The sequence below is a fragment of the Schistocerca cancellata genome, chromosome 2 (assembly GCF_023864275.1).
Source record: "Schistocerca cancellata isolate TAMUIC-IGC-003103 chromosome 2, iqSchCanc2.1, whole genome shotgun sequence".
NCBI classification, from domain to species: Eukaryota; Metazoa; Arthropoda; class Insecta; order Orthoptera; family Acrididae; genus Schistocerca; species Schistocerca cancellata.
Genome location: NC_064627.1, coordinates 797,210,753 through 797,223,925, shown reverse-complemented (window position 1 = coordinate 797,223,925; position 13,173 = coordinate 797,210,753). Strand labels below are relative to the sequence as shown.

At 40.5% G+C, this 13,173-nt stretch overlaps 1 long non-coding RNA gene and 1 other non-coding gene across 2 annotated transcripts in view; both read right to left on the bottom strand.

The window, feature by feature from the left end:
* The window catches only part of LOC126162650 (uncharacterized), a 253,794-nt gene that overhangs the window by 149,053 nt on the left and 91,568 nt on the right, over positions 1-13,173 (bottom strand). The gene's annotated exons all lie outside the window — the stretch shown is intronic.
* On the bottom strand, positions 6,555-6,626 carry Trnae-uuc (transfer RNA glutamic acid (anticodon UUC)). The gene has a single exon. It is a non-coding gene; the product is annotated as a tRNA-Glu (tRNA).

Here is a 13,173-nt window from a genome sequence, read left to right as displayed (position 1 = left end):
GAGTTGGCAAAAATTTTCAGTTGAGATGCTTGTAAGCTCATTTGCCGCAGCCCGTTGCATGTCTGCGATTTGTTGATGAAGCTTTCTTCAGTCGCCTTTTCAATTGCGTAAACAAGAAAAAATCGCAAGGCGAGAGGTCGGGCGAATATGGCAAATATGGGATGGCAATGACAGAATGTCTGGCCAGAAACTCGGTAACATGGGGTCTTGCAGTGTGCCGGCCGCTGTGATCGAGCGGTTCCAGACTCTTCAGTCCGGAACCGCGCTCCTGCTACGGTCGCAGGTTCGATTCGGACATGGATGTGAGTGATGTCCTTAGATTAATTAGGCTTAAGTAGCTCTAAGTCTAGGTGACTGATGACCTCAGATGTTAAGTCCCATAGTGCTTAGAGCCATTTGAACCATTAGAGCCATCTTGCAGTGTCATGCAATAAGTACCAGTCTTGTGAATATGACAAATAGCTTTTCGCAAACGTTTCAAGTATTAGATGTAAAGAGTTTGACTCGCTGTTTGACCTAGAGGAAGATACTGACGGTGAACTAATACTTTACCATCAAAGAATGCGATCAACATTATCTTTGCTCTCGAAGGTTGTCATTTGACTTTTAGAGGCTGGTGATTCTGGACTCCACCATTTAGCAGTTTAATGACGCCTTGTGCCCAGCAATAATCTTTGACAGAAATGTGGGCTCACGTCTGGCTCTACCCAGCAGTTCGGCAAAGATTCTTCGCCCTTCTTCTTTCTGTTAGTGTGTGAGGGAGGAGTTTTGCATTAAGTTTCGTTTTCACTAAATCTTCGCGTAAAATCTTACGACACAAATCACATTCAAATTAAGTACTTCTGATATCGCACACACAGTTTCATGGCGGTCTTCTTGCAATAACTTACATTCTCCACGTTTGCATCGATATGTGCTGTGCACGGACGACCAGCTCTGTGATAGTCTTGCACTGAATCTCTGCCTTCACGAAACCTTTTCTGCCACTCAAAAACACGACTTCTTGAAGTGCCTCGCTTTCATATGCTTCCATAATCATTATCCACGTTTCACTAGGGGCTTTCCCGAGCTTACTACGGAACTTAATGTTCACTCTTTGCTCACAATCGGCATCCACTGTGTCAATGTAACTAATGCGCCAAGAATCCAAACAGTGTGTTACCCTGCCACACACTGAGTTTGCGCGGGAACATGGACAAGGTCATTTCAAGGACGGACACGTAGCAAGTAACATAAAAACAACATTTGTTCCTTTTTAGTTTTGAAAACTCAGAAATAAAAAAAATATTCAGAGTTTGATGAGATTTAAAATGGTACCGAGATTGGAAAATTGCATTAAATTTTCAGAAATGTACAACTTTGCTCTTCACAAAACGCTAAAACTTTGTATCCTCTGCCTACAAAATCAGTGAGTCGCAGTTAGAATCAGTAAACTCACACTGGGTGGTTATAATTAAAGTGCAGCTACTGCCGGAGGTCCAGTGAGGGCCGTAATTATCGTATGGCAACGAAACTTGATAAACATGCTAATGTGTTAATGCGGAACAGATTTACGCTGGGAAAAATTATTTCCAACTGTGGCCAGCAGGTGCAAATCTGGCGCTATCCAGCATCTCGTTGACGTCTCCATTGCTCATACTGAACAATCGTGTGGGCGTTAATTAATAATAAAATCAACACCATGCTTTCCTCACTTGTTTTACCTTTTCTGTCATTCATTCCTAATTCATTACACATAGCAACATTTCTATGCATCTTTGTTGCATTCACAGCGCCATATTTGCACCTGGATGGCAACACTGAAGCTAATTTTTTCTAGCGTACAACGGGTCTCCATTAACGTATTAGAATATATACCACGTTTAGCTGCCATACGATAATTGCAGCATACTCTGTGGGTAGCTGCACTTCAATTATAACCACACAGTACAAATCCCTGACTGTAATAATTCGTTGGGATATGAAATCGAATCATCACATAGGCTCAAGCGTAGCTAAAAGAGATGGTAGAGTCTGATTCATTGTTAGGCAACTGGCAAAATGCACTGTCTGCAGGGGGGTTTGCTTACAAAACTCTCTTCCGACCTATGCAAGAATATTATTCGACTGTGTGGGACACATACCAAATACGACTAACGGCGAATACTGATACAAACGAAATGTTGATACGAAACAAGGCAGCGCGATTGGTCGAAGGTTTGTTTAACTCTCAGCAGAGTGTCGACGAGATGCTGAAAAGCATTAACTGGCATATTCTTAAAAACATCCGCCAAACATCAAGTTAAAGCCTACTTACAGACGTTCTGTTTCCAGTATTAAGTTAGTAGACTAGAACGCCCTGCGTACCGCTCCCGTTGAGGACTCGAATACGCCGATGAGCGCCTGTACGTATCTGTATCACTAAACGTATAACATCGTTCATCGTCCCATTTGCAGGTTGCCCATCCAACGTCTGCCAGCGGCACAAAAATTTGATTTTCGGTATTTCGGCTACTTGACTGATTATTGTATTAGTACGAAATTCTTTGCAATAGGTTTTACATTTTAAGCCTTATTATAACCGTGAGTCAGACAAAATTGGACTATATCATGTGAAAAAACAATTTAACCACAGTTCCCTAAGTACTCTATCCTATAAAATTTAGTATACCAAACAGCCCTGATAAAAAGGTGACATTTTCATGGTACGCCAGTGACAAATTGGGGCATTACTCTACTCCCGACTAGGAGGTATTCCTGACAGCAATATTGATTGATCTGTCTTGGATATGTAGTTAGATACGCAAACAATTATTTTCTGAAACAATTGAATTGAAGCAATTATTCACATACCTCACTGCATAAAAAAAAATACGAAATAAATAAATCATTAAATTCTATAACACTCGAAGAATTTCAGTTGATGGCACATTATTATTTGAGTTCGCCGTTTTATAATGACAAAAAAATAATCGCAACGAATAATCGAACGCTGAATGCCCGTCTTTGCCTGTCTATACCTGTTTTTCTCTGTACGGTCGGTCGTTGGGTTAGCAAGTATTTGCCTCGTGGCGTGCTTATAGAAGGGAATCCCAGAAATCAGTAACGTTCACGTTACGTTGTTTTAAGTGAGCCTAACAGTCTACGAACATTGTGCAACAAATGTAAATCCGTCTAAGTTACGTCCTTCTGAATTTGTATGGACACACGTAAGTATTTTCATATCCATACTGTGATCTTTAATGTAAATTCCATAACTGAATGAGTTTTAATACATAGCTTTTCTATTCTTTTCATTTTCCATGTGCACTCGTAGCCCCTTTTTGTGTTATCACGATCCCACATACCATCTCGTTTAACATATTTGCTAATTTTTTGTTTCTGCTCGCTTCTCGACTGTTCACGACTCTTTCCTTATTGGTCAAGGACTTTCCTTTTGCAGTTGCATCTTTTCTCAACGGGTGAGACTCAACCTTTCTGGTATAGTGGAGTTATGGGTGACCGCCAAAAAAACTCCTCGAGTATTCGCTAGTGGTTCCCAGAAGAGGAAATTACAAGTAGAACGCGAAAAGAAAACTGAAGAAACTTTAAATAAAACATCCAAAGTAACGAATTATTTTATCACGTCAAACAGACAAGAAGTTTCACAAATTCGTAAAAATACAAGAGTAAATTCAACAGTAAATGAATATTTGGTGGATAGAATTCAATATATCCAGATGTGGCATCGGACGACGCCACATCATTGTCGAAAACTTGTAATCATAATCAAGAGCAAGCAGAATTTCGTGGTTTCAAAAATGACATTGGTCGTTGGCCTGATAATATTACAGAAAGAATTATTAAATATTGGGCGGAAAAAGGTCCCACAGAACATCAAAACTGTGATTAAGTATCTTAGCAGAATTCAGGTCTACAAGATCAGTCGCGAGATAATTCAAACTTTGAATCAAGAGACTGTCAATTGATTTTGGCTTTGTTTTTCTCCAACTACAGGCATAATATGTTGCTAGGTGTTGAATGAATGCCCACTCAAAACACTAAATTAAGTGTAGAAGGCTTTTGCGACTAGAAGCATACATCTGAACATCTATATGAGCATGAGATTGCAAAGACTCCCTTGGAATCGATAATGACCTCAACGTGACGCGACGGGGAAAAATTACAGGGCGCATCACGAGCTAGCGATACAAGAGGCGCAACAAATCCAGTAGTGACAGATAATCCACAGGATTATCGTTAGTTACTGAACGCGAATTTACTTTCCAAGATGGTGACGAAATTATTGGTTCACCGAGAAATGGACATTTCCTCGGTATTTTGCGATTGTTAACCGCAACCCACTTGAAAGAGCATGCAAACAAAGGGAGTGGTCATGTCATTTACCTTACTTCTATGATTTCTGAGAACCTGATCAGTTCCATGGGTTATGAAGTCCTCAATGAAATAATACAGAGAATTGAAAAATCTAAGTGTTATTCGGTGCCGGTGGACTCTGCCCGTCGAACTTCATGTCGATCAGCTGCCTACATTTGTTCGATATTTTGAAGGATCGATGCCAAAGGTAAGATTTCTCACTTTTTTATCAAACTGCGCAAATATTGGTGAAGCCACAGCAAACGCTTTACTTAATTGTTTATGCGACATACTCGACTGCTGTGGCCAATCATACGTTAATGCTACAAATATAAGTGGCAAATAAAAGGGATGCAAGCTTTGAATTTGGGGAAGTGTATCGATGTTTGTACCATTTGCGATCATTCTCTTAATTTAGGCGGAAAAGTAGCTAGTAGCTCCTGCTCCTCAGCTGTTCAAATTCTTCGATTTCATTCAGAATTTATATACATTTCACAGCAGGTACAAAAGAAATCCGAACTTTAACCGAAAAATTATGTCAGAAAAAAATGACGGTTTTACGTGTTGAAAAAACTGCTATTGTCAAAATGAAGTTACGAAAGCCACTGTCAGCGGTTACACCGAAATCAAATATGCTCTAACCAGCAAATCCTTTGATAAGTAGCAAAAAGGCATCGTGATAAGTGAAGCAACGCGTATTTTGGAAAAGATGAATATTTTCAATTTTTTGGAACGACGTTTTGCAAAGATTCGGTGCTACGAAAAAGATGTTGCAACACCTGAAAATGACTCTTGCTCCAATGTTTGCATTGGAATCATCGAAATAATTTGTTGGATCCAAAAGAGACAAGTTTGATAAATACGAAGAAGTAGCTAACGGATTATCAAATACTGAACAGTACGTACAGTCACGCACCAGAGCTAGAAATGTGAGGTTGAATCAGCTCGATCATATGAAAGCGAATGAGGCTTACGCTAACCTGTCACCAAAAGAGATATTTAAAACGTCAACTTTTATCCCAGTGATCGATGAGCTACGCGCTTCTCCTATTGAAAGACTGCACGCATACGATGCTGTCCATTCGTGATCTAGATTTTTCAGCTACTTTTAGGAGACGGATGCTGCAAATTTGTTTTCGCTGTAGAAGAATTGCTAAAACTATACAATGACGATTTTGAGCCTAGTCTTGGTAATGAGTTGGTTTAGTTTGTATCATAGGTACATTTATATAAAAAGGATTATCGGAACGTCCAACCTAAAGAGTTGTTCTACTATTAAATTCTTAACAATCGAAATTTCAGTCATTCCCAAGCATTAAAATTATACTGAGAATGACTTGGTTTTAAAGGTCTCTAGCTGTACTGAAGGGATCTGATTTTCAAAAATAAAAATTGTAAAAAATAGGCTGAAAAGCAAAACGCTTATCAAAGTTGTCTCTACTCAGCACAGAAAGTGATTTAATCATCAATGATTTTTTGTCGTAATTTGGTCTATTTCTACTATTTTTTTGTTTTGTCATTTTAACATTTATTCTCACAATAAATTTTTGAAACATTCGAAAGAAAAAAGTTATTTAACCTATTTAAAAATGATTAGAGGCCTCCACTCCTTTGTTTTCTCAGGGCCTCCACACCTCTAAATCTGGCAATGAATAAACGGCCACGAATGTTTTTCTTCAGGTTTCCAGAGACATGGAAATGACATAAGGAGAGATCGGGACTGTATGGAGGATGTGTAAGCGCTTCCCAAGTTGCCAAGATTGTTTCGATTATGCAGCGGAAGATCAGACGAAACTGAAAGTTTACTATGCCGACGTAAGAGAGAAGAGTAATAACTATAAAACTTCGGGCTATGAGGCAGTGATCGATGGATAAAACTATTTGCTTGCATTTCGTCCTCGTCTGCGGGAGACATTCTCAGCTCAGAGATAACACACTGGAATCTCCATGGCAGCCTGTTACATTTGAGGATGAATCCCGCAAACGAGGACTAAACGTAAGTGGTTTTATCCGTCGATCACAACCCGGAAATGATAACAGAAGGAAACACAGACCACGGACGCCTAATTTAAACTAATGAACAGAGAATGGAGGCAACTGACTTCTAAAATAAATAATTACATTTTAGAAATATAGTGTCTTAACACCAAAACTAAGTGTTTCTGCAGTTCGTTGTAAATAACTAAATTATCTACGTCAAGTGGTGTAATTAAAATTTATTCCCATGCCGGGAATCGAACCCGGGCCTGCTGGGTGAAAGCCAGCTATCCTAGCCACTAGACCACATGGGAGGCGAAGTGATTAGTTCATTCAAAGGCTTAAGTCGCGTTGGGATTCTCTTGCCACTCAATTGCACGCCGCAGGTTTCGAAGGCGATTTTAGAACTGTCACTGATCATTCGGAACAGTATGATCTATGAGTGAGGTCATTTGAAAACAAATCAAATGACAAAAGGCAGCTTGTTCTGAAAATTAACTGAGCAATAAAATTACACATGTGAATTTCTCTACGACGACTACAATGCAATAACTTAAATAGAAAACATCTGACAGTAAAAAAAAAAAAAAAAAAAATATTGTAATCATTAAAATTCTAAGAGCATTTCTCAATTCCTCTCGTTTGACTAGTCGCAGACTTCTACGACAAACTTTAGTGTAAGAAAAATTCGCAAAATAACTTAAATACCAGGTACTATAGTCGGACCAAAATTACTTTCGGGTTGACAGCGTGTGCGGGGGAAACTCACGCATGCCCGGAGCACTTTCCGCCAATATCCTGCTACATGCAGCTGCAGCTAAGCAAGTTCCCCACCCTTACCACCCACACTTCCCACTTGTAGTGGGCTTCCGTTACAGCCAGCTTGCTGTCTTGTGTTATCACTGCGCCCTGTGATTTTCTGTGTGTTCGTTTTTACTGTTGTAGGAGTTATTCTTTTATTTGTTGTTGCCATTATTCGTTGTTCCTGTTATTCTTTGTTTCCGTTATTCGTCGTTACTGTTATCCTGTTACTCGTTGTGTGCTACTGAACGATGTTAAGCGAGAAGTTCCACGAAAGTTAAGAGGTGGAAAAGTTTGACGTCGTTCTTTTGGCTACACGAGGCCATCCAAGAGAAATGATTTGCGCGTTACGTGCCCACTTTGGGAATGAAAAACTTAATGGTGGCCCGCTGCTCTCCTTTGCCTGTGTGATCGACAGAACTGCTGCGGCTTTGAATATACACAAAAACACTGTTGTGATGATTAGGAAGCAAACGTTCGAGAGAGAAAAGGATGCTGAAGAACCATCAAAACATCTCGCCCCTGGCAAAAGAAAAAAGACGTCGTATGGATAAGCGGATTACCAATGCCGATTCGTTTGCAGAGGATGCGATTGGTCGTCATGTTTGTGATTATTATCACAGGAAGGAGCATCCTACGCTCAGGAAGTTACTGGACGCACTTAAGGAATCAGGATTTCCTCAAGGCAGTTGCACATCCTTGCCCACAGTTTCACACAACCTTGGCTTTCACTACGCATATTTTTGTGGCCATAAGCTGTCGATGCAGAGGGAGGATATAGTTGCACCACGATGCCGATTTTCAAGGGACATTTGTAGCATAAATATCGACGAAGTGGTGTGGCTTGACAAAGCGTAGGTGAATTCTGGTCACGTTGTCAAGTAGGGCTGGGCAGACGGCACAGCTAAAGAAACAATGGCAATGCCTTCTGGCATGGGGAGCAGACTTATTATTCTTCATGCAGGCACCTCGTAAGGTTTTGTCTCAAACAGTCTCCTGCTTTTTAAATCAAAGAAAACAGGAAATTATCACGAACAAATGAACCGCTTTACATCAACAAAGTGGTTCGAAGATTCACTAGTACTAAATCTTGGAAAACAATCAACAACTGTTCTAGATAATGCTCCTTACCATTCAGTTGTTGACAATGCACCTACAATGGCAAACCGAAAGTAGGCAATGAGTGATTGGCTTCGGCATCATGGTCGATGTAAGTGATGGTCTGAGAAAGGTGGAGCTTAAGGAAAAATATCTCTCTCCACAAGCTACAGTTCCCCCGATACGAAATCGACGAACTGGGAAAAAAACATGGGCATACAGTCATGAGGCTACCAACTTACCACTCCCGTTTCACTCCAATAGAGTTGCTATGGACCCCAATTAAAGGTTACGTTTCCAGGAATAATAATAATTTTACCCTCTCTGCAGTCGAAGCACTCACTAGAGAATTTGTTAGAAACGTCACCGCTGACGACTGGAAGAAAACCGTCAAACACACGCAGAGTATCATCCAAAGAGCATGGTAGAATGAACCTCTTTTGGAAAATTCAGTGGAGGAGATGATAATTTCATAAAATGACAACAGTGACAGTGATATCGACATTTCAATAATCCGTCATAGCAAATAATATCAATTGAGTTTTTCCATTATCCCTGTAAAAATGGAGCGTAGGCGGATTCAGCTACATGTTCGGCGTACGTTTACTTCTGTAAGTAACTACATAACAAAATTATGTCGTCGTAAGTTCTGAAATTGTAATAAGAAGTACTTAATAGCAGCTAATTCCAAAGGAAGTTCATCTCAGGAATTCAGTATGTATCACACAAAATTAATATTACTGTTTACAATATAACTGCTGTAACACAGAGGCCCTGTTATTTGTATAGCTTTTCTTCTTTCTAAACAACAGAAATTGAATTATTTAAGATACGTTTTCCCACTGTGATAAACATGCTTAATTTTTTGCTGTGTTTGAATTAAGTATGCGGATTAGAAAAATTAATAATCATAAGCCTGCAGGGATCTGTTTCTCGTGTCGAAATTGTGCGGGCGCTAGACAATTACTTGACGCGCGAGTGGGCCATAGTGCATCATATTTACCTCATATTGTCTCTCATTAGAGGTCTCAGATTGCTGGTTTCGAACATATGAAAATATAATATATTCTTAATATTTCATTCTCATAATGTATTTACGTAACTTCAGTGGCAAAAAAGTTTCCGGCATGTCGAAAATTCGATAACGTCGTGAGAACGCGCACTTCTGTAAACTGTTCTCATATCCCCTTAATACTGTAATTTGTTGCCACAGATAAAACTAAAATCGGAATGTATATATCTCTTTTCGAACACACTGATGTAGTTTCCATATTTCTAAAATGAACAGTTTGCCTGTTCGAGCGAGCTGAATGAAATGTAAGATTACGCGTGTGTTCCGTGCAGGACGTGGCAACTCTGTTCCGCGCCTCCACGTGCTCCGCAAGTGGCAATCCCGAAGTGGCTGTGGACAGACTATTGAAGAAAGGCGCTGAGATCTCGCAGAAACCTGGTAGAAATATTCAAAAGTCAGTTTTCGGGGCATAAAATTCTATATTTTTCAGTCCACTGTACATCCGTTTCCTAGAGATCGTGACGATAAAATTAAAGTGAAACATCTTCCATGGCAGAGTACAAGCAATCTCCAACAAAGAACGGATTGCGAAGAAACTTTCATACTAAATGCGCGATAAAACGTCCATTCACAGTGGTTCGCGGCACGCAGATATACAATTCAGAGAGTAAAGAGGAAACTAGACACAGTGGTTCAAAGAATAACTGGCATAGGACTCAAGCATACGTCGTAGTGACGGAAGTACAAATACCGGTACTGGAATCACTTTAAAGCAGAATTAAAGCAGAATTAAAACGCCGATGCAGGCGATCAGACTTACATTTTTGAAATTAAATACTTTAGAATAATAATTATACAAATTAAAAAGTGTTGATTTCGACCTGAAAAACAGAATAACCGAAGACACCGTATGGCTTACGAAACTTGCGATACGATCCCCTGACCTATTATCGTCTTCAGTTTTCTGCTGCATTAGCAGCTCCTTTGGATCTCTATTTCCTGCGAAGCATTGCTTCCTTCTTAACGTTACTTTATGTGCTGACCACCAGCACATCACCCAGGATCTGAAATCTCTACCTCCCTCGTCTGCTCTTTCCTTCCACATATCCTTCTAAAGCTCGTTCTTCATTCTTAATGTGAGTCCACTCCAGTTTCTTTTCCCTCTTTTCATCACATCCAGTAATTTGTCTTTGCTGTCTCACAGTTCTCAGTACCGGTATACATTTTACGCTCTATCCACCCATCTTATTCTTCCCATCTTCCGCACATGCCCACATCTGTTCTTCCTCAGTGTTCACGTTTCAACACCATAAAGGACGACATTCCATACAAAACATTTTACTGCCGAAAACACAACCTTATAAAAGGCCTCTTTCACCATTGCTATCTTTGTTTTAATTTAAGTACTGCTCTTCCATTCGCTTTCTATCCTTTTCTAATATTTCTCTATTCAACAATATCTTTACAATTTTTATCTCCTCCTGTGGGCATTACCTTTATTTTGTTTGAATTGATTTTCATTCCATAACTCTTTCCTTTAGTTTCACTGGTTTCATCTGTTTCTAGAAGGACTGAGAGAGGACAAGTTACTCTCTCACCTATTTTTCATAAAGATTCTGTTACAACGTTATGCAACTTGAGTGAGGCTCTAGAAAGTTAACGGCCTGAGCAGGTGTTGATGGAGCCTGGCAGGGCACTAAAAGCGTGAGGTATTTTTATGGTTCTTAATTCGTAGAAACGGCATGTTGGAAGTTGAAATCAAATGGTGGCGAGCCCATACCTCTGTAAATATTGCTGGACAGGCCCACAGCTGCAAAGGGAAGACAGAGCACCCCCTAGTCAAGACAGGCCTCCAGCAGGACAATGCCACTGTACCTACATTGGCGCAAGCCGAAGGCTGGGTTGGGGGAGATGGAATGAAGAGACGCATCTACACAGTGGAGGCATAAACCAGGCATTGTGTGCAGCGCCACACCTAATAAAAATTCACAAGTTTTCGTGTTCGCTGATATTGTAAATAGACCTGTGACCCCCTTCCATTGGCCACCTCAGACATATAAGAAACTCTGGCGTCTGAGAAACGTTTAGAGTTAGAATCTTTACGACACTTCATACCTAGGACTAGCATCCTCCAAGGCAAAGGCAATTTAGATAAAGATCTTTAAGATTGGATCTGTTCACTTGTTGCTGTGGGAAGCGATACAACTTCGAAGAAAAACACCTTCTCCCACCGTGAAAACTTAAAAACGCCAGTAATTGGCGTTTTTTTTTTTTTTCTAGAGACGCAGGTTTCCCAATTCTTATGATCGTTCGACAAGAGTTTGTGCTGTCGTGTGGGAGGGGAGATTTAGTGCCTCTAAAGCCATGTGATTGGCTCCAGATGGGGTGAAGGCGTTGTCGATCTTGCACTTTGCGGAAAAAACGTAAGTGGTTTTATCTGGAGTGGTGCGAGGCACTCGGCTTCTGAACTTCAGTCTGGAAGCATCTCTTGGTTGAAGCTCTGGCATGTGTGGTTGGTACTTGGGACCTGTCCTAAGACTGATTTCACTTACAAGTACTTAGAGTGAGGAGCCTGTGGTGAAGTTCTTATTGTACCGACAGTGTGACTTGAAACGCCTCGGATTACTCATTTGCCGAGGGCACACTTACTCGTGTTTAGTTCACCAGTCTTGATGTTTGGTATCCTTGTGTGCTATGTTGTATAAGAGCCAAATTTGTCCTTGGTATGACCAGCGAATGGCTGTATCACACACTGAAATCTGCCATGATTTCAGGGTTCCGGGGGTCTGCCTGATCGCTAGACCATGAGAATTTGCATTTGTTTCGTGGCCGCGATTGATTCACAGGTTCCGCCTTACGCCTCGCTCCTTCCACACACATCTCGCCAGCTGCCATTTACAACGCTGCACAAAGCAAACAGGGTAACGTACTGCTACTCCGGGATTGTCAGGGCGTACAAATCACAATCGCCACTTTTTCTCAGCTGCACCTATATAGAATTCTGTAGATTATCGATCATAGTCTGCTCAGCATCGGATCAATTCAAACAGCATTATCCATATTTTTAGGGCCAGAGTACTTAACCCATTTTCTCCACCCAGGATCCCTATCCATTGTGGTTTTAAACCACCTGTAAGTTTTTTATGATATTCTATAATAACGTGTTTTGCATCAATTATGTCAGCCTTTCTTTTTGGGAAAATAAATGTTGTCAGTAAACTAGATTTTGCATGTATGCTCAATCAATTATTTTTTTATATAGTCACCCCAAGTGTTAACTTTCACTGTGGCGTCCCATGTCAGGATTACCTTTCATTGTGGCGACCTTGCCAGGATCTTGGATTGATGGCACCTTCTGTGACCGTCAGATGATAGATAGTGTTGCATAGTGAAGTTTTGGTTCCCCATGCTTAGTGTGGTGCACTGGGTAGAACAGATTCGCGTTGCTGATGCCTAGACATAGTTCTGATAGTTAATTACTGTATGTGTGTATTTTCATGTTTTGATTGTGACTTCTGTGTCACTTGATTCTTTGTTTCTGGCGGTGAATGGTGTTGTGCTGATTTGTTAGGATAGATTGAGATTTTTATTTGTTAGCATAGACAAGCGTGCTGTTACTCGAATTCGTTGTCAGGAACTAAGAATCAGTAGCTCACGGGAGTGTAATTTAAAGTAGAATCTGAGTGGGCTAGAAATGTGTAGTGTTTAAATTCGTTTGGGTCAGAATTAGAGTGCATGCTTACAAGAAGCAAGGCACGTTTGCTACAGAATAGTGGAAGTGATTGTGTTTTGTTAACCATGGATCCATTTCAGATTATTAGTGATGACCCAGCAGATATTACACGGGATTCTCCGGTAAATGCAGTTGCAGACCGGGCAGAAATGTCGAATGTAGAACCTGCAGAGTATGATGACGTCTCAGTCAAGTCTGAAAAGTGAACAGGAGACCG